Here is a 20,602-nt window from a genome sequence, read left to right on the forward strand (position 1 = left end):
GCAACTCACACAAGGAGTGAACAGGGAAGAAAAATCCCTGAAAAAAAAAAAAAACAGAAAAAACTGGAGGGTTTATTTGTCTTAACAGGTAAATGTGTGCTCACAGATGAGGATCCACACAGAGCAGGTGTGTTCCTCAGGTCAGGATCATGCTGTGACTTCTCTTTGACCTCCCCTGACTCCCTAAGCGAAAGGACCAGTAAAACAGAGAAATCACTGAGAGACAACAGAAAGCAAAAGCCCGGTGTAATGATACACACAGCATCAAGGAAGAGACAGCTACTATGTTTGAAGAATAGCTGGTCGCTAAACATATTTCGTGAAGGGACCTCATAGGAATAGTGGGTAGAGAGCCTAAACTCTTTTTAACAACATAAAAAATTGGGTGAGGGATATCAAATGGCAAAGTACACATTAAGATGAACAAGACCTTTGAGTTTGATTTCCAGTGTGGCGTGCGCACGCGCGCGCGCACACACACACACACACACACACACACACACACACACACACACACCAGAAAAGAAAAAAATACACAGAAAACAAATAGATTTTGCAAGCTCTTTCTTTGTTTTTGTTTTTCTGGTTAACAGATGATAATCATTAGCTTCTGCATGTGACAGGAAAATACCCTGCAGTGACTCAGCAGAGTCACAGGCCAGACCACGGAAAGGGACTGGTCCTCTGAAACCTCAGCACCTTTAAACTTAGTCTACATGGAGCCTCGCCTTGAGAACTCAACTTTTTTTTGTAAGTCTTTTTATTGAAACAAGTGCAGATTTTATGGCCTAGACTGCAGAGTTTGCATGAACTTTTCAGATCCGGGGAAAAGCCAGTGTTCCTGTGTACAACCCTCTGGATGCTTTGGTCCTTCTCAGAAGCTGGGTGGGGAGGCTTGTCAGGCTTATCTCAAAACTTAACCAGTCGTGTAAATAAAACCCTAGGAAAGCTGAAGCCCTGCTGAAGAGCGCTTTTATTTTCTGGGGCCAAGTCATTCCTCCTTCCACTTTTGACTATTACAAATTCATTAATGCTTCTGGGTTTTGGTGGTGTTTGTTTGGGCTTGTATGGAAGCAGCCTCTGAAATGGAGCCCAGTGGCCTTTCCTATTGGCACTCACATATTTTGGGATCCCCTTACTTTGAGTGTGATCTGTGCCGTGGGACTGGCTTCTAAGGAAGAAGGCATGGCAGAAGGGTGGGATGTCAGGTCCATGGTTGAGTTGTTATAACAGGATATTTCTGCCCCTTACCTTCATACATTGAAAATTCACCCAAAAGGTGATGAAGGTGATGGTATTAGAATGTGAATCTTTAAGAGGGGATAAAGTCAGGTAGCCTGTGCCTTCATTAATGAATTAAATGTCCTTTCAAAAGAGCCAAAGATAGACTCCTTGTCTGTTGTAGGAAGGCTGCTGGTTCATTTCCAAGATGCCCAAACTCCCGAAATAACCACCCAGAAACTGTATTATTTAAATAACTGCTTGTCCAATCCCTTAAGCGTATTGCTAGCTAACTCTTATGTCTAGAATTAACCCATTTCCAGTATTTTATATTTTACCACAAGGCTCGTGGCCTACCAGTAAGTTTCCGGCATGTCTATCTCAGGCTACAGCTTTTTTTATGACTTTTCCTTGACTCTGCCTCCTTTCTCCCAGCATTCAGTTTAGCCCACCACCCCCCCCACCCCCGCCAGCTCTGCTCTGCCCTATCAACATGCCAAGACAGTTTCTTTATTAACCAGTGGTATTCACAGCATACAGAGGAATCCCACATCACTTGTCCCTCTAAAGAAACAGCATGAAGGAACTGTCTATGAACCTGGAGGGAGGGCCTCACGAGATAAGGAATGTTCCACCATCTTGATCTTGGACTCTGTAGTGATTTTGATAAGAATGACTCTCCTTGGCTCATATATTAGAATGTGTGGTCCCTCGTGTGTAAAACTGTCTGGGGAAGGATTAGGAAGTATGGTCTTGTTGGAGGAGGTGTAACACTGGAGGGGGAGTTTTCAAAAGCCCACCCCATGCCCAGTCTCTCATTCTCTCTTCCTGCTGCATGTCGAAGAGATGTAAACGCACAGCTACTGCTTCCGTGGCATGCCTGCCTGTCTGTTGTCAAGTTTCCACCTTGATTGATGGTCATGGACTCACCTCCAGAGACTGTAAGCAACCCCCCAATTAACTGCTTTTCTTTATAAATTGCCTTAGTCAAGGTGCCCCTTCACAGCAATAGAAAAGTAACCAAGACAGACTTTGCAGCCTCCAGAACTATCAGGGATAAATTCTGTCTTAATTTCATTTCTGTTGCTGTGATAAAATAGCCTGACAAAGCAACTTAAGGAAGAAAAGATTTGTTTAGCTTGCATCTCCTCTCCTGGCTCTCTCACTAGCTCCCTCTGGTGAACGCCCGTGCCACCTACTGCAAGTCACCCCAGGAGATCGAGTACAGACTCCTGCCAAAGCCACCAGGAAACTGAAGCCTTCAGAACAACAGGAAATGACCCTTTTCCCAGCTGAGGCGTGTGTGTGTGTGTGTGTGTGTGTGTGTGTGTGTGTGTGTTCATGTTTGTGTGTTCATGTTTGTGTGTGCATGGGCACACATGTATATTTGGGTATGCATGCATATCTGGTGCCATTCCTCAGCACCTTTTCTTTGAGACAAACTCTCTCACTGACCTGGCCTAGAACTTATCAAGTACCCTATCTGCCTAGGCAGCAAGCCCCAGAGATCTAGCTCTGCTTCCTCTTCAGTGGGATAGTAAGTGATGTCCCACCATGCCTGCTTTTTTTTTCTTTTTTAAAATAAGTGTTAGAAGTCTAGCTCAAGTGCCTTGTTAGCAAGGCAAGCAGCTTACTAGGCTATTGCCAGCTGAGTCTTGAGATGATAGAAGCCATATGATATCTTGATAAGAGTGTATAAGAGAGCTTGGTCCAGAAGACAGGTAAATCTGTGTCCTCGATCCACAGAAACAGAGATAAACAAAAACAAGCAACAACAACAACAAAAACCATGATGCTTTAAGCCACTGCATTTTGGGATCATGTTTTAGTAGCAAGGCATAACTAATATATCTCAATTTCTACACTACAGATTAATTAAATCATGTCATGTTAATAAATGAGAGCATTAACCTGTGTCTTGCCAGGCTCTGAATACTCTAGAGGACACAGGCAGGGCAGAACAGTAGGAATCCATGGCTCAGGAACAAATCTTCATATCTTCTGTCTTTCTCCACGGCATACAGTGACATCTCATTTTTGACAAGCTCGGCCCAATTACCTCTCACTCTGTAATTAAACAGAACAACAAAACCATGTGCTGAAGTGATTGCCTTCCAAGGGCACTGCCGTCTGCTTGAGTTTTCCCATCTCTGTGTTCTACTATCGAAAATTCAGCAAGTGTACTGCAGACTGCGTATCAAAGCCGCTGTCCTTCCTGCTGGCCAGAAAGGCCCTGAACTCAGGAGATTGGTTTTTTTTTTTTATGCTTGCCTTTTCCTCTCCAGCACTCTGCCCTCCTTTGGTGCCAGTCACCTACAATAAGGAATGATAATCAACATCTGCCTATTCTCTCGCCTTTCTGCTTGCATTTCCAAATCCAGTCTAGATCTGGGAATGACAGGACAATGTGTTGGGTTCTACAAGAGCAAGCACTAGATTGGAAAAGCAATGGTGAACCCTGGGCTCAGCCAGGCCTTCCACTCAGCGTCCTCCGAGGATCAGATACCAACAGGAGATTAAATACACAATGACTTGAGAAAGGAAAACACCTAAAGAGACCGCAAGGGAGGCATTTGGCGACTGAGAGAGCCACCAGACTGCCACCACCAGTCTGCTCCCAGGGACAGCGAGCAGAAAGAAAAGCTCAAAGAGCCAGAGAGAAGCTCAAAGAGAAAAGCTCAAAGAGCCAAAGGGCACACAACCTGGGTGGGCCCTTCAGAGCTCTCCAGTCAAAACTGTCTGTCAGAGGAGTCCCAGATCCTAGGAGAGGTCTGCCTCAGTATCCCTGCTGCAATCCTGTGGGCGCTGAGAGACTCTGGGGAGCAGGGGTACAACATAGATGCAGCGGTGGTTCAGAGACTGTGGGGAGACGTGGTCATCACACCCCTGCAGAGGATCATCCTTTGGGGGTTGTTTGTTCCTTCTAAAAGTTCAAGAGCCAAGAGCTTGGCCCACGGAATGGCCATTTTGCCGAGTGTGGAGTCTTTGAGAGGGAGCCCTTGTGAAAATCTAAACTTTCACCCTTCCCACATAGCCTGCTTCACGTACTCCACTACAATCTCACAAATGACGAGTGCAGCGTCTAGGGAGGGCGACAGTGGGTGGCGGCAGGAGAGGAGGGGTGTCCACAGCGATAACAGCTTGCCAGGAGGAAGCAGCGAAACGTCTTCGTTTCCTGGAGACAAGCAGTTTTTACTCTGCCGCCAAAGAAGCGCACTCTGGCCTGTGATTCGTGGCCTCATGATTCATGTGTCTCCTTTTCTGCGCTATCGCTTGTCCTCTCCTGACTTCCATTCATTTCTTATATTCGCTCAACAATGCCTTTGAGTCCCTCACTTTTCTGGTCAATGGGGAATCAGCGGTGGATAAGAAAGGGGAGGTCTTCTCTTCAAAGAAATGGAAATAAAAGGATACGAAAGAAAGGAAGGAATGAAAGAAGGAATGAAAGAAGAAAGGAAGGAAGGAAGGAAGGAAGGAAGGAAGGAAGGAAGGAAGGAAGGTAGGAAGGAAGGAAGGAAGGAAGAAACAACAAAGAAAGAAAAAGAGACTCTCTAATTGTAGTAGGTTAGAAAGTAAAGCAAGATGAAACAGTAAAGACCGGCCTGGGGGTGGGAGGAGAGAACCTGTTAGGTTCAGCCTTCCTCTCTGCTGTGTTTCTCATCCCCCAGGCTGCTTTAGACCATTAAAGTGGACCAACCTAACACAACTCCAGTGTGTCTCGGCACTCCATCAGCCAGCACAACAGTGGTAGAGGAAGGCAGAGGTGGGGGCAAGATGGCGTCACTTCCTCTACCACTGTTGTGCTGACTGATGGAGTGCCGAGACACTGTGAGGTTCTCTGTACATGCCTGTAAACACAGGGGACAAGGCTGGCCTTGTGCTGAATAAGTGTTGTTTGGCGGTTCAGAACCCTATAATTTAGTTCAAACTATTATTATTTTTCCCTTCAGGAAAAAAATTCCATGCGAGGGTCAATCGAGTCATGTGAGAATAAAGTACTCCAGATGACTCCCCGGTCCCAGAAATCCTCAGACCTGCTTGGCACCTAATCTGCCACTAACCAATATACATTCTCAAATAAATCCTTTCTCTTCCGGTACCAGGCATTGAGTAAGCCCAAAATACTTTTTGAGTAAATAAAACTGGACTTTCTATATCAGGATAGAATATAACTAAAATGTTGTGTTTTAACAGAAATCCAAAGTGCTGTAGTTTAACCAGTAGAAAACAAAGCAGTGGTAACCAAGGCAGATTGACAGATCCAGGCTACAAGGTAATCATGTAATCCAGGTCTTCTCTATGTTCTTCCTCTAGGTCTATTTAGGAGTTCCCTCGTGCCTATGGCTGGCCTAGCAGTAGTCGCCCAAAGGAAGAGAGGAGGGTGGAAGGTAGGCAATCTTTTCAGCAAGGGTGCAGAAGATGAACACTTCGGCTCCTATTGACTGAGCAGGATCTCAGGGCCACAGGCTGCAAGGCAAACTGGGAAATGTAGTTCCATGCTGACCAGCTGTTTAGCCACACTTCTAAAATCACACGCGTGGAGTCCTCTTTAGTCAAAAAGAAAAGGAGGGCCTAGGGAGATGATTCAGTCTGGGCACTTGTCGCTCAAGCGTGAGGACCTGTGTTTGCACCAGGCGGGGTTTACACATCTGTAATCCAGTGCTGTGTGGTGGGAGGGGACAGGATGGTCTGGGGGCTTGCTTGCTGCCAAGGTTCAGTGAGAAACTCTCAAGAGAGCACGGCAAAGAGTGACAGAGCATTCTCCTCTGACCTCTGCCTGTGCACTGGGGTGTGAACACACACCTTGCACACTTACAAACATACACACAATGGGAAAAGAGCAAACAGACAGACTTGTCTGTCTCTAACACGTCGATAAGATTCCACACTCTGACATGTAGGAGTGAAAGGAGTGAATTTTATTGTTGTTTTAGTTTTAAACCTTTTTTCTTTCTTTTCTTTAATTTTCTTTCTTTCTTTCTTTCTTTTTTTTAGGTTTTGGTTTTGGTATTTTGAGACAGGGTTTCTCTGTGTAATGGCTCTGGCTGTCCTGGAATTTACTCTGTAGACCAGACTAGCCTTGATCTCACAGAGATCTCCCAGGTGCTGAGATTAAAGGCATGAACCACCACCCAACCATTATTAAATCTTACTTTGCTGCTTTTTAAATCCAGAAATTTCCATTGATTCCATCTTTAAAGTCACCATTATCCTAAACCTAGTTAACTCCAGCCTGTTTTTCCAGAGATTCCCAGGAATGTGTTAAAAATTTTTTGATGCTGTCCTAATTGAGGGTTTTCCTTGTGACCATAGTTTTAAAATTGTATTTTGTCTTCTTCTGCATTATTCCATGGCTCCTCATAGTCAAACAGTGCCTCAGGATCCCAGGGGCCATGCTTACTCCAGCAATGGAGATGTGGGCTTCACACAGAAACACTAGGTTTTCCAAAATGAAGACCCAATAACATAATCGTATGGCTCACGAAGGGATTTTTCCCACAGCAGTTCAAACCGAAAGAAATTGTGAGAGGCGTGGTCATCACATGGCAACTGGCAGCACAGGCATGCTAAGCCGGGAGTCGGGCAGCAATCCGCATCGTGCACTCGCCCGAGGGGTAATCTGCCTTCAGCAAACAGCATCATTCCTCCCATTAGATTAAATCGAATCACACTGGCTTGGTTGTTTTGCTTGAATTAAACTTATATTGAATTCAATTTAATTTAACATTTTGGGGTTTTATAAAGATATCAGAGCTGTAAAGATGAGTCTGATTTGAGGTTAGGAACTCCTATAATTTAGCTCAAACTATCATGATTTTTTCCTCTCAAAACAGAAAAGAGAAAACCCAAAGCAAAAAGAGTCAACTAAGATATGCAAGAGTAAAACCTCACACGTCAACCTCAGTAATTAAGAGAGGGGACACTCCTCCTCCCACCCATAATCACTTGGTATGATTAGAACATCAATCACACAGTTAATAAAAAATAGAAGTAAACACTAGCTATAAACAGAAATTGCTTCTTACTGCCTTTCAGATAAGTCCATATGCTTCTAAAGCTTGAGGGGCAGGGCTATCAGGAACAGTGCTGAGGCCTTCCGTCCAGGCAATCATTACTGCCTCCTCTCCTAGAATATCAATCTCACAGGCCCTGGAACCTTCGATCCCTACACTGCTCACCCTCTGCCTCCAAGCCTCCTTGCTTGCTGCCGACTATAAAAGATTTAAAGCAGAACACTCTAAGATGTCCAGCATCTCATGAGCCTAAGGAATCTCGCTCAGGAGGGTGGCTGGGTTGCTCCTTTATTGTTCCCAGCTTTCAACTTGATAGCTGATTACCCACAGAAGTGGAAAGTTTCTTTCCTTGCTTCCTGTCTAGTCAATGACTGTAGTTTGGAAGGTAACAATATGACAAGACAATAAACATTACACATTCACGTTTGGACACTGATACAGGAAATGACATATGTAGGGGCTGGATACCAGCACATACATCAGTCTCTCTGCTGCTTGGAGATCTTTGGGACGAGAGGCGCTATGTAACTATAAGTTATAGGGGCGCTTAATCAACTATTCTCCCATGGACTTGTGTTCTGCCTGTGATTTACAGGCACCTCTGTTTACCTACAGGATAATGGTCCTGGTGGACGAGAGTAAGAGGAAATAAATGACTTGGTGGGTGATTAATTGTCCTAGCGCAGCACAGGGTCCAGTACCAAGATCATTATTTCTATTGTATGACAAGAAGGAAAGAAAGAGCAGCGAAGCCGTGTGCATAAATAACAGGAGAAAGATTTCTCGCTGCAGGAACGACCTGCCGGCCTCCTCTTCTCAGTCTCTCCAAAGGGACCGAGTCATGTTCTGAATTCCCGTCCCTCTCTTGACACATCACAACTGCCCTTCCGTCACCCATGTGGTGTGAGGACCAGGATGCGAGTTCCCATCGCATCTACTTCCAGACAGGCGAGGTACGCTATGGCTCTTGTGCTGTGTGAAGCCTGCTCACACAAGCCCCTCCAGAAGTCAGGCAGTGCGGGGCTCCAGGAAGCGCAGGCAGCCTAAATAATATAAATGTTTTATTGAGTGCAAACCATGCGAAATTACAGAACTGTGGAGGGAAGTCCAGGCCACAGGAGCCTCAGCTCTCGGCATTTATTTTCATTAACTAAACCGTTTAGTCAAGTTGTTCTCAATCCCACCACATATTTGAAACACTTCCCTTAGAAACCTTAAAAAAAAAATACCACTGCCCAGGTCTTGCCCCTCACTGATTAGATCAGAAGCTCTGGGAAGAAGGCTATACCTCTTTAAATCGTTGACAAATTGGAAAGGGGAAGCCGGAGCCTTGAGGTAACTCCTTGGAAGAGGAGGGGTGTTAACGTCATCTGGGAATTTGCTATCAGTCTAAGGAACACTGCATCGAAGAGCAAGGCCTAAGCTGCCGGTGGAGTGTTCCGGCTCAGCATCCCCGCTTCCAATAGAGGGAAATAAATCACTGAAGAACTCTGCCTGATTTTTAACTAGCCTTGGCTTTAATAGCTCATCGGCTTTGGTTTAAATGCTTTTTGATAGCACTGAGCATTTGACCTTAAGCAAAGCACTTGGATTCAACCTTGACATTTCCTGTAATTAAACAAAGAAGATTTTTGCTCATTAAATATTATTTTTGTTTCTTGGACCATGAACTGACTTGTGAATGAGCTCTTGTTTCAGGCAATGCAATGGCGTGACCCCTCAGTTCTGCAGCTGTGAATAGCTACAGGACCTGCTCTGCCCTCCCCTCCTGAAGGGAGGGTAGGCTGTCATTCCCAATTGGCTCTCTTTGCTACTGTCACCTACTGAGAAATGTCACCGAGGCAGGCCTCCTGCAATGGGAGGGGTTGTAGGGTTCAGGAGAGGCAGGCAGCTCCATTCCAATTTCCATGGATATGAACTTGAGCTCCCTGCAGTGCTTGCTGGCAGGGATGGAGAAGCTGCTCCTCTTGGCATTATCTGCCCAGTTTCTATAGAAACCTTTAACCCCACATCCCCACCAGCAGCCTCTGCCAGCAATTCTCTGAAGGCTAACCTCAGTCTTCTGTCGTAATTGACTGTATCAAAAGTAAGCTATTCACCTGGGCTGAGACAGACAAAGTTTTCCCAGAAAGTAGAAATGGACTCAAGAAACAAGAGTGTGTGGCTTTGCCTAAATAAACAAATTTGCAGTGGGTAACATGAGGAGAATCCAGCCTCCAGCAAAGGCAGGGGACCCAGAATTCATGTTTTTCAATCCTGCCCCTGAGCCTAGTGCTGAGAGGTTTCTCTCCTGCCTGGTCCCACAGTCATTCAGTCCCAAAGAAACACAGAGAGGTCTACATTAATTATAAACTGGTTGGCCTATTAGCTCAGGCTTCTTATTAACTCTTTTTTTTAAATATTTATTTATTTATTTATTCTGTATACAATATTCTGTCTGTGTGTATGCCTGCAGGCCGGAAGAGGGCACCAGACCCCATTACAGATGGTTGTGAGCCACCATGTGGCTGCTGGGAATTGAACTCAGGACCTTTGGAAGAGCAGGCAATGCTCTTAACCTCTGAGCCATCTCTCCAGCCCCTCTTATTAACTCTTATAACTTACATTAACCCATAATTCTTGTCTGTGATAGCCATGTGGCTTGGTACCTTTTATCAGCAAGGCATTCTCATCTTGCTTCCTCTGTGTCGACTATAAACTGATCCTTTCCTCTTCCCAGAATTCTCCTGTTCTCATTTGCTCCACCTCTACTTACTGACTGGTAGCCCGGCCTATAGTTCTTGCCTGGCTACTGGCCAATCGGCATTTTGTTAAAGCATTACAATAGATAAATCTTTACAGGGTACAAGACCATTGTTCCACACAGCCTAGTCCTTTTTCCAACCCTATTTGTGCTCCTGTTCAGGACTTCCTAGAGTCTACTGTGTCTTTTATAATGAACAAATGACTGCCTCAGGCAAAGCAAACTTCAACTGTTTCGTTTCTTTATGAAGTCTTCATGCTGTTGTTGTTGAAGAGTAGGTCCAAGTTCACTGCAAAATAATAAAGAAGGTATAGGTACTTATCCTGTGACCCTAGCTGCCCCGCAGCTCCTCTTTTATCAACACCCTCCAGAGTAGCATGCTTGCTACAATGATTAGTTGACTGGGCAGAGCAGCTCACAGGCCTGGAGTGCTGGCACTCAAGAGGTAGAAGCAGGAGTCCAAGGTTATCCTCAGCTACATAACAAGTTCAAAGCCAGCCTAAACTATGTAAAACCATGCCTCATAAAAAATGACCTCTGGGGATGTAGCTCAGTTGGTGGGGTGCTTTTACAGTAACACATACCTGTAATAGCAATCCTCAAGAAGTAGAAGCAGCAGGATCAGAAGTTCATTGTCATCCTTGCCTGTATTGGGAATCTGAAGCCATATCACATCTGGAAAAAAAAAACTGATGCACCTACTGAGGTCACAAATACTCCCTCGGCATCAGAGTCTGGGTTCTTCCCTTGACGTTTACGTGTTGCAGGTTGTGACAAATGTGTGAGTGCATGTTCCCACCAATGCAGTGCCGTATAGAGTATTTTCGCTGCCTCAGAATCCTCTGCCTATGGGCCCGCCCCCATGCTCACCCCTGACAGCCACCACGCCCATCACTGTCTTCACAGCTTTGCCTCTTCCAGAAAGCCATGCAGGCGGGATCACACAATATGAAGCCTTTGCAGCCCTGCTTGTGCCATTCTGAAATGTGTGTTTAACTTTCCTCTGTGTTGTGCATGGTCTAAGCAAAGCAGGTGCAAAACATCTGCTCCATGTTCCTTGCTCAGTGCCCGTTCTTTACCTTCTCTTCTTCCTTAAGGTAATGCCTGGGGAAGGGCAGGCCTTAGCCATTTAAACCTGAACTGAGATGAAATTTAGCTTCAAAAACTTCAGCTGACTAGATGGGATAGTAGATTCTTCTTGGCAAAGACTTCCTGGTCCACAGTGAAGCTTCCTAAATCCCCATTACAGTTACTTTCGTGTCTATTTGGCTGCTCAGTGTCCACATATTTGGTGCATTACTTTGAAGGTTTCGGTGGAAATTTTTGTTTTGTTTTGTTTTTGAGACAGGATCTCTCTTATGTAGCCCTGGCTGTCCTGGAACTACATATGCAATCCACAAACTCACAAGATCTGATCGTCTTTGCTTCTGAATGCTAGGATTCAAGGTGTGTGAAACCATGCCCTGCCTTATGAAGATGTTTTTAGATGGCTGTGTGTTTATTTGTGGGGGGGGACAGATGGAGGGTACCTGGGAGGAGGAGATTTGGGTTGGATATATTTTGAGTAACTCAAGATTACCCTCTATAATGTTGAAGGCTCTTTTCCCTAAACGGAAAGAAATTATGCCAGGAGACTAACTGTGGGCTTAAATTGTAGCTCTACTCCTCTGTTAGATTTTGGACTTAACAAATCTTTATATAATCATGTTTTTTAAAGTGTATGAAATACTAAAAGACAGACAGAAATAGCATAAATGGATGGATGATAGATAGATGATAGATAGATGATAGATAGATAGATAGATAGATAGATAGATAGATAGATAGATAGATAGATAGATAGATGATAGAGGTGTATGCATGGTATATTGAATATATAGACACAGAGAAAAAGTTGATGCTATTTCCCTGGAATGAGAAGAAGAGCTGACAAATTGTACTCCTCCTCTTCATCCACAGCCCTGGACTTAGACTACTATTGTTTCAGTTCATTCCCTATGTGTCTTTATTGTGTTTTAGGATTTATAATAACTGGAAATAGGAAGGTAGAGTGGCAGCGGAGTGAGCCCTGGGACCCCTTCTACTAATTAGTAGTGTAATTACTTTTTAAGTTACTTACCATCTCTGAGCCTTTTAGATTATAGTAGAAAATTTCTAGGGGTCTCCTTGGCTTCAAAATCCACAAAAGGCATCTAAACTTTCAAATCAGGATAAGTCACTACATGTTTGATTTGGCTGTGACAATCTTGGGACATACAGTTGGAGGTGGCTGTCCAGTCTTCTTTCTTTCTCTATAGTTCTTTTAAATCTGAAAGGCAAAGACCAGAGTCAAAGAGGTTGGGACATAAGAAAGAGGTGGGGACAGCCCCTGTCAGAGGACAGAAAGTGCTTCCAGGAGAGTGAGGGGCTACTAAGAGGGATGAGAAGATGAACACGTGAGATACCACATCCTGATTCCACACCCCATCCACATCACATCCTCAGTGTGGAGTGAGAGTGAACACAGGGACATTGTGAAGTGTAGAACAAACAAACAAAACCACACTGTTCTTTAATCCAAACACTAGAGAGGTAGAGGCAGGGGCATCTTTGTGAGTTTGAGGCTATCCTGGACTGTAAAGAGAGTCCCAGGAGAGCCAGGGCTGTTCCACAGAGAAACCCTGTCTCAAGCAAAGAAAAGAAGGAAGGAAGGAGAGAGGGAGAGAAGGAGAGAGGAAAGGAGGGAAAGGAGGAAGAAGGGAAGGACAGCCTAGAAGAGTTCCAAGCCTGCGGAGAAAGTATGTGTGTCTGAGGGGTGCTGTGAGCATCAAGTGTGAGCATCACCAGGCAGAGCGGGAAGAAGTTCCTGTGTAGATGAGGCCTGAGAAAGTCTCCTACCACTCAGAACCATGTCTCTCTTGGGCTTCTGCTGAGCATAAAGATCTAGAAAGTGTTGAGGATCTAGCGAAAGAGATGGTGACGGTTGCTAAGAATAAAGAAGTTAGAAGCCTGCCTGTGGGTCTCACAAAGCGAAAGGTGGAGAAACTCCAGAGCAGAGGCCACAGTGAGGTCTATCCAGGCAGTAGGAGCTCTTTCAGGATGTGACCGCATCTGGATGAACCAGTGTCACCAGCAAAACCCCAGGATGACTGAAACCAGTGTGGTGATGACTCAGTTTACCTTTCATGGGCTGGGAGACTACTCATTGCATATCCAGGCCTCTCACTGATGCAGAGAAGGTTGTGTGTCTGAAACAAGTGCCAGAGAACAGGAGCCCAAAGGACCCCAGAGAGACAAAGGGCGTCTCCCCTTTCTCTCAAGGATGCCTCCAGTTCCACTATCCTCCACCTGAGATGCCACCTCCCAAAAGAGAAGAGAACAGAGCCTTACAAGAAGAAACCTATTGATAGCAGACAGACCGCTAGCATATTTACCCACGGGGACAGTTTTGAACTGGGAGAGAGTGTGTTCTCTTTTCTTAATGCATCTGTCTTGCTTATGTTTTCTACTCTCCTGGGAGAGGGAAGGGTGGTACTTCAGAGAGAACGACATGATTATTGAAATGAAGGAAATTCCTTTCAGACTTTTTGCACATCTAAGCTGCAACGTGCAAAACTTGGTCCTGACAAAGAGGATCAAGACAAAGAGGCTTTTCTTGACTCTGTGCTAGCAAACAGATTTGTTCTTCCATGGCCCTACTGGGACAGGGAAAGTCAGGATAGTTCCAAGAACACCAGTTAGTTACTCTCAGCCTGTGGCTCACTGTCCCTAGGGAGACAACACTATCATAACAAGGGAGCCAGAAATATGAGGATTGATTTTCAGAAAGACAGTTTGAATTTCTTCTCATCCTAATGCTACAGTGGGTTGCAGAAGAGGAGCTGGAGAGACACTGGGGACCTTCTAGTGAAGGGAAAGCTAAGCTGAGATATGGTTTCTCCCTGCCATTCACTGGCTGGCTGAGGAGCTCAATGAAGAAAAAAAATGTGCCTTGCTCTGGGTTTTATTATTTGACTTATCTGCTATGATAGAACACTCCAAGAACTTTTGGAGCTGATGATGTTTTCAGAAGAACCAAGCTTGTGAAGTCAATGAGAAAAACCAGAGGGAAGACAATAGGAACAAACACTGGTCTCCTGACATGTCCATGACCCAGCTCAAAAGCACAATGGGTCACTGTCGGTATAGTGTGCTCCATCCCTGGGGATCTATGGTCATCTTAGTCTGCTTCCAACTTCCAACATCATGACCTGTCACCATGAGCCATGGTTTTGACCCCAGATCTATTTTTTTCTTTAACACTTATCTGAAGGGTTAGAGAAATAGCTCAGTAGTTAAGAGCACTCGTTGCTCTTGCAGAAGACCCTCCTTCAGTTTCCAACACCGATATGTTCTGTAATCCCAGTTCCAAGGGATCCAACAACACTTTTGTGACCTCTGTGGGAATCATACATATGTGCAGGCAAGACATCAATACACATAAAATAAGCTAAATTAATTTAAAGAGTTCTCTGAGAGCCCCACTCATTAGTCTAATACTGTCTCTTACTACTGTAGTTATGAAAAACACATCCTTCAAAAAACATAGCCTTCTTAATAATAGCAGTCCTGTTATTGCTGGTTTTGCTTGCTGCTGCACAAACCCATGCAAGGTCTTAAGTCACAGTCTCCTCGATCAGCCCTATGAACTTGATGTCATAGAGCCATCGCAATGTGCACCTGTGTGGGGATCCACAAGTGTTTGAGATCCGCCATTACAAGATGGCGCTGAGAAGCGTGGTAAACAAGATAAGCAATTGTATTTCTGGCGCGAGTCTTGCCTTAGTTTGCCTAGCAACAGCTTTGCACCAATCCTAGCCTGACTAGTGTCCTGTTAGGGGGGAACATCTTTTCAGCCTACATATAAGCCGCCACTCCTCCCAGCTCGGGGCCCCTCACTTCCAGCTCTCCCTCAACCAAGCAGGCTTCATTAAAGCATGATCAGAGAAGAATCCTCATGTCGGTGGTCTTTCTTCCCCTGCTGGTCAGGGGCGCACCACAGCTGGTGCCGAAACCCGGGACCACAGCTGGTGCCAAAAACCCGGACGCGGGACTGAACATCTAGCAGACACCTGTGAGGGGCCGAAGAGGATTCAAAACTCTACACGCGAAGCGGACGACGACGGTAAGTCCTCTCAGGTACGCTGTGGTTTGCTCTGTTTGTTATTCTGTTAACCCTTGTGTTCTATTTTTGTTGCTTTTGGCTGCGGTGTGATAAACCTAAAAAGGAATGTCTTTGTTGGGTGTAAAAATCGAGAATAAGTCCGCTGTAGATAAAGCAACTTTCGACTAACGCCAAGGCCTCGTAAATAAAGGAATCGAAAGTAAGTCCGCTGTAGATAAAGCGGCTTTCGACTGATGCCAAAAATCTCGTAAATAAGTGGGCAGTATGGGCCACAGTCATAGTACTGAGTCAGGAGTCTGTGACTTCACCAGTCCAATACAGAGTTTGTTAAAACAAAGGGGTTTAAAAATTTCTACGAGTACGATTCAGGCCATCGTCAAGGACATAGATAAGACTGCACCGTGGTTTGCCGTCTCTGGTGATCTCACCCTCAACTGTTGGGAGAAACTAGACAAAGACCTTAAAAAAAATGATCAATTAGACAGAAAAACGCTCCCCTTGTAGAGATTGGTACATTCGTGCCTTAAGAAAGAAAAAAATATAAAAGTAATTAAACAAAGACACAGGGTACTATCAAAACACCAAAACAGTTTATCAAAAGCAAAATCAAAAAAAAAGGATCAAAACATACACAAAAATAAAAAAAAAAAAAGGCTAGCCAAAAAGAAAAAAAAAAGGAGAGGGAAGAAAAGAACCCTCATAAAGAAACAAAAAAAGGATAATATTAAAAAAAAGCCTCCAGCGTCCTTATATCCGGGACTAAAAAAATTTAAAACAAAAAAAGGATAATATTAAAAAAAAGCCTCCAACATCCTTATATCCGGTGCTAAAAAAATTTGCCTCCCTCGAGATAACGGAGTCAGAGGAGGAGGATAAATCAATTAAACAAAAAAAAAATTTTACTAAAAAAACAACAACAGACAGACATGCTCTATTTAAAAACAATTCCGTCTAATTTTAAGGCCTACTGTAATGACACAGACAAACAAGATTTGCTCTTTAAAGCAGAGATCTGTAGATCTTTAAGTTCAAAACCAGTCTACTTCCAATACTGATTATGCTAAATTTTTACACTAAAAGTTTTAATACTCTTAAATGTTAATTTAAAAAAAGTTTTGTTTATGTTTTTCTAAAAATGCTGACATACATCTGGGTGCCAACAAAACCAGCAAAAAAAATTTAAAAAAAAAGATGACCCAGTAGATACTAAATGTCCTGCTATAAAAGATTCATGTGGAGACAACAAAAATGACCTTCAACCTCTTATCTCTTACTCTATTTTGCCTTTTCCTTCCTTAGAGATGGGTAAAAACAAAAATATTCTTGACATGCTATGTCTAGGTAAAAGTTTTTGATGTTATAACTATGAGCGGTATAGATAAAACTACCCATATATGTATTACCCCCTATCCTGCTACCCTTAATAATTCCAAAGCTATATCAGCTTTATTAAATAAAAATTGGTCCCAAAAACTTAAACAGCTTCAAGCTAATTTTACGCTTAAGATACACATGCTTAACCAAACAAAAGTAAAAGTTGTTACATTAAAACAGTTTTCTGATTGGTTAGTAACTACATTCACCTATTTTAAAAAATGGGTTAAAATTGACATGTTCGACATAATAATTTTTACAGGTCTAATACTTGTCTTGTTCCTACTCTATAGGATGCTACATGTTAAAAAACAAAAAAAGGTTACAATTACTCGAGCTTTGACAGCTTTAAAAGCCGGCCAATCCCCCCAAACATGAATCAACATTTTTCAGGACCTCTAATCCAATGCCCTTACACCTGGAGGCCTTGTTGCCATTACACCCAAAGGGACTGGATGACCGGTTGACACCGGTCAAAGACTACCACAAATAGCTTACACCTAAAAATACACTAATCAAATCCTATCAGGGGGATATAATGCTAAACATATAGGTCGCCCTTAATGTTATCCTATCCCTAAAAAAAGAAATAACAATATTTTTCAGGACAACATCCACTATCCCCAGCTATGACCAGTACATTTTCATAGGATTTAAAACAAAAGGGGGAAGTGTGGGGATCCACACGTGTTTGAGATCCGCCATTACAAGATGGCGCTGAGAAGCGTGGTAAACAAGATAAGCAATTCTATTTCTGGCGCGAGTCTTGCCTTAGTTTACCTAACAACAGCTTTACACCAATCCTAGCCTGAATAGTGTCCTGTTAGGGGGGAACATCTTTTCAGCCTACATATAAGCCGCCACTCCTCCCAGCTCGGGGCCCCTCACTTCCAGCTCTCCCTCAACCAAGCAGGCTTCATTAAAACATGATCAAAAAAAAATCCTCATGTCGGTGGTCTTTCTTCCCCTGCTGGTCAGGGGCGCACCACACACCTGCAATGTGATAGGTATGGACATTAGAACTGGATTTGGTACAGTACTCTGAAGTGTCACGTGATGAATATTATCCATTTATTTTACAGAAGAAATGAAGAGGAAGAAATGTGGGGGAAAAAATCTTCTCAAAGTTTCAAAGTGAGGAATTTGCAAATCCTGAAGATCAAAGTCCAGCCTTTACTTCAGTCTACACAGCACAATGCTTTCTGATGGTTGAGTGAACCCCAAAGCTTCCAGTGGCCACACGCCAAGGATGTTTTCTATGCGGCTACAAGATAAGAGCTGCTGTAGAACTCTTGATTTTCCTCTACTTTTGTCATGGAAAGGGAAGGATTCCAGGATTAAATGCTGACTGTGTTGGTCTCACCACCCACAAGGGCCTTCATTTCTGAGTCCCACTATCAACTATATAGTAATTATAAGAAGAGAATAATATATATATAGTAAAAATATAATTGATAGTAAAAGTGCAGAATCCAATGTGGTGCTCCACAGCTTCAGGATTGCTATTCTAACTGTACATCAGTTCATTAAGATGTAGAGACTTGAGTCTGGCTAATCTCATTGTGTATCTTTACAATAAACTATAGGCATTATATACTCTTAAATATTACATCACATACATGCTATATATATATGTCACATAGTATATATATTAATATATATCAGTTATAGACATACTTAAACTATGTCTATGCATGTGTGTGTTCACTGCATCCTCCTTTGGTTGCCTACAGATAAACGGTTTAGAGTGAACTGAGACAGCTCAGATGCCGGCTTATGCCGCATCCCATCACCATCTCCAGAGAACTGACCAAGAATCAGCAATAGTGGAGGGAGACAGGAACACAATATCAGTGCAAAAGCAGTAAACACTCTCCAGAAGCCACCAGCATATTTCAAGCATTCGAATAGCTGGCTGTTTGGAGTTGGTTCACAGGATAGTGAAAGCATTTCTATTGTGCACCCAGCGCCTCCTCTTACGGTAGAAATTGTGCCTTTGCTTTCAGAATAATGCCCTGCCCTGGTGTTGTCTCTTATTTGTCCAACTCCTTCAGGTAGTTATCACCAGATTTGCGAAGTCTTCATTAATTAAGCCTTTCTCCCCTCTAAGTTACAAAGCAATGGGGACGTGCACCCGGAAATGAGACCAAGGTCCTGACGGCATTCTTCAGCAAGCTAGCACTGTGAGTGGAAATTAATCTGTAGCCTCAGCTGGCTCCTCGGTTCCTCCTCTCTAAATTACAGTCAGCCACCTTTACACGATCACTGCAGCTGGGCCCATTCGAGGTTCTCCCCTCCAAAGTGAAGCCTGTGCCCTACTGATCTCTGCAGAGGGGAGGGGCCGGAACAGAAAGAAGAGAATATACTAGCTTCAGGTCATGCAGGCAAAGAAAGGCAGCCACGGAGACCAGAGCTTGAAAACCTCAGCTGGGAATTCTTCCCATCCCTGTTGTGGGGAGCTGCTCGTAGTCGCGTCAAGGAGTGGTTTCCCAAGTCTTTACCAGGGTTGCCTTGTGATCTGTCTTGACCAATGGAAAGCATCAAATAATGTGGCAAGGCTGAGTCAAGAGAGCATGGCATCCTCCCTCTAGAACCCATTCGCCAAGTGAGAGAGCCCAAACTGGCTACACCAGAAAAAGGGGCACATGGATAAAACACCACAGCAACCCAACTGAAACCCTGGCTGTTGCTGGGTTTGAGAATGACCTTGTGAAGAACCAACCAACACCCAACTGACAAGCCACTAACCGCAGACACATGGATGACCTGAACTAAGACCACATGGGACAGAGACAAATGAGTCCTGACCAAATCTCCAGCCCACAAAATCTTCAGCAAATGGAACAAGTCCATAACAGAACATGCTCCGTGATGTTTTCCAGCCTCACCAGCCAGATGACTCTTTCTAGTTGGAAAAATAGCTTTAACGTGGTTTTCTGTGGAATAGAAGGAGCAGGGTAAAATCCCCACCCTGAAATGTGTGGGTGTGATGTAATATATATATTATATATATATAATTACTATATAATTATATGTTATATATATATATATATACTTTAGTATAACGATGCACAGTGAGGTTAGCCAGCCTCAAGCGCTCTACACCTTAATGAACTGGTGTACAGTTAGAATAGCCATTCTGAAGCTGTGGAGCATCACATTGGATTCTGCACATTGGATTCTGTCAATTATAGTTTTATGCATTTATGTACTACAAAGAAAAAAATCAATAACAACCACAAAAACAATTAGCTTTATATCCTCTTTCATGATTCATGTGCCCATTTTCTGAATTTCATTGTTCATCACCTAATATGTATTCTTTCTTGTTCTCCTTTTTACATGTTATGCCCACACATATATATGTATATATACATATACATTATGTACATATATATTATGGTCTGGCACATGCGTATGAGAAAGAAAATGCAGCTTTTTTTTTCTTTCTGAGATGGTGTCGACTTCACATAATGTTGTATCTTCTATGTCCATCTATTTTCCTGCAAGTTTTGTGATTTCTCTATTCGCATTATCCGTTCATCTGTAGATGGACATCTCCATTGATCCCACCTCCTCACTATCATAAACAAAGCAACAACAAACCCCCGAGTTCTTAACGCTAACACTATCGTGTGCTCTGAGACCTTCCGTAGATGACCTTTTAAGTGGTCAATGACCTAACAAATTGTCATTTTTGTGTGACGTCACTAGTATGGAGCAATGACACAAACTTATGACTTAAAATGAAACAAACCGCCCATGTCATTCTTCTACAGGCCATACATGTTAGTGACAGAAATCCCCCTGTCTCTGCGTCCCCAGATCTGAGATTATCAGCATGTCACCACATCCGGCCTCTTTAGGTGGGTTCTGAGAATGGAACCCAGGTCTCCATGCCTGCGTGGCAAAACCCTTTATTTCGAAACTATCTCCCCAGCCCTGCTCTTCCAATTTTTTATTTTCTGGGACTGAGGTTAGAGCGTCAGCGGGGCTTCAGCCCGTATAAAGATTCTAACCATTAATCTGTGTGTGTGGTGGTTCCACTCACTAGAGGCTGCATACTTTTCTAGGCTTCTGAGTCTTTCTATCTTCAAGCCGGCAATG

At 43.7% G+C, this 20,602-nt stretch overlaps 2 long non-coding RNA genes across 4 annotated transcripts; one reads left to right on the forward strand and one right to left on the reverse strand.

The window, feature by feature from the left end:
• Positions 1–496: 496 nt before the first annotated feature.
• Positions 497–19,752, forward strand: LOC146892646 (uncharacterized). 3 transcript variants are annotated; one of them, XR_015739116.1, is made up of 7 exons: positions 497–750; positions 2,066–2,162; positions 5,536–5,609; positions 6,217–8,188; positions 11,327–11,424; positions 14,986–15,121; positions 17,578–19,752. It is a non-coding gene; the product is annotated as an uncharacterized LOC146892646 (long non-coding RNA). The 3 variants fall into 3 exon arrangements; XR_015739115.1 differs by lacking the exon at positions 2,066–2,162 and having other exon boundaries at positions 14,986–15,135; XR_015739114.1 differs by lacking the exon at positions 2,066–2,162.
• LOC146892645 (uncharacterized) lies at positions 8,286–12,281 on the reverse strand. Its single transcript, XR_015004143.2, has 3 exons — positions 12,098–12,281; positions 10,563–10,653; positions 8,286–10,267 (listed from the first exon to the last, which is right to left on the reverse strand). It is a non-coding gene; the product is annotated as an uncharacterized LOC146892645 (long non-coding RNA).
• Positions 19,753–20,602: the final 850 nt, after the last annotated feature.

Source organism: Myodes glareolus, chromosome 10 (genome assembly GCF_982192425.1).
Source record: "Myodes glareolus chromosome 10, mMyoGla1.1, whole genome shotgun sequence".
Taxonomy (NCBI): Eukaryota; Metazoa; Chordata; class Mammalia; order Rodentia; family Cricetidae; genus Myodes; species Myodes glareolus.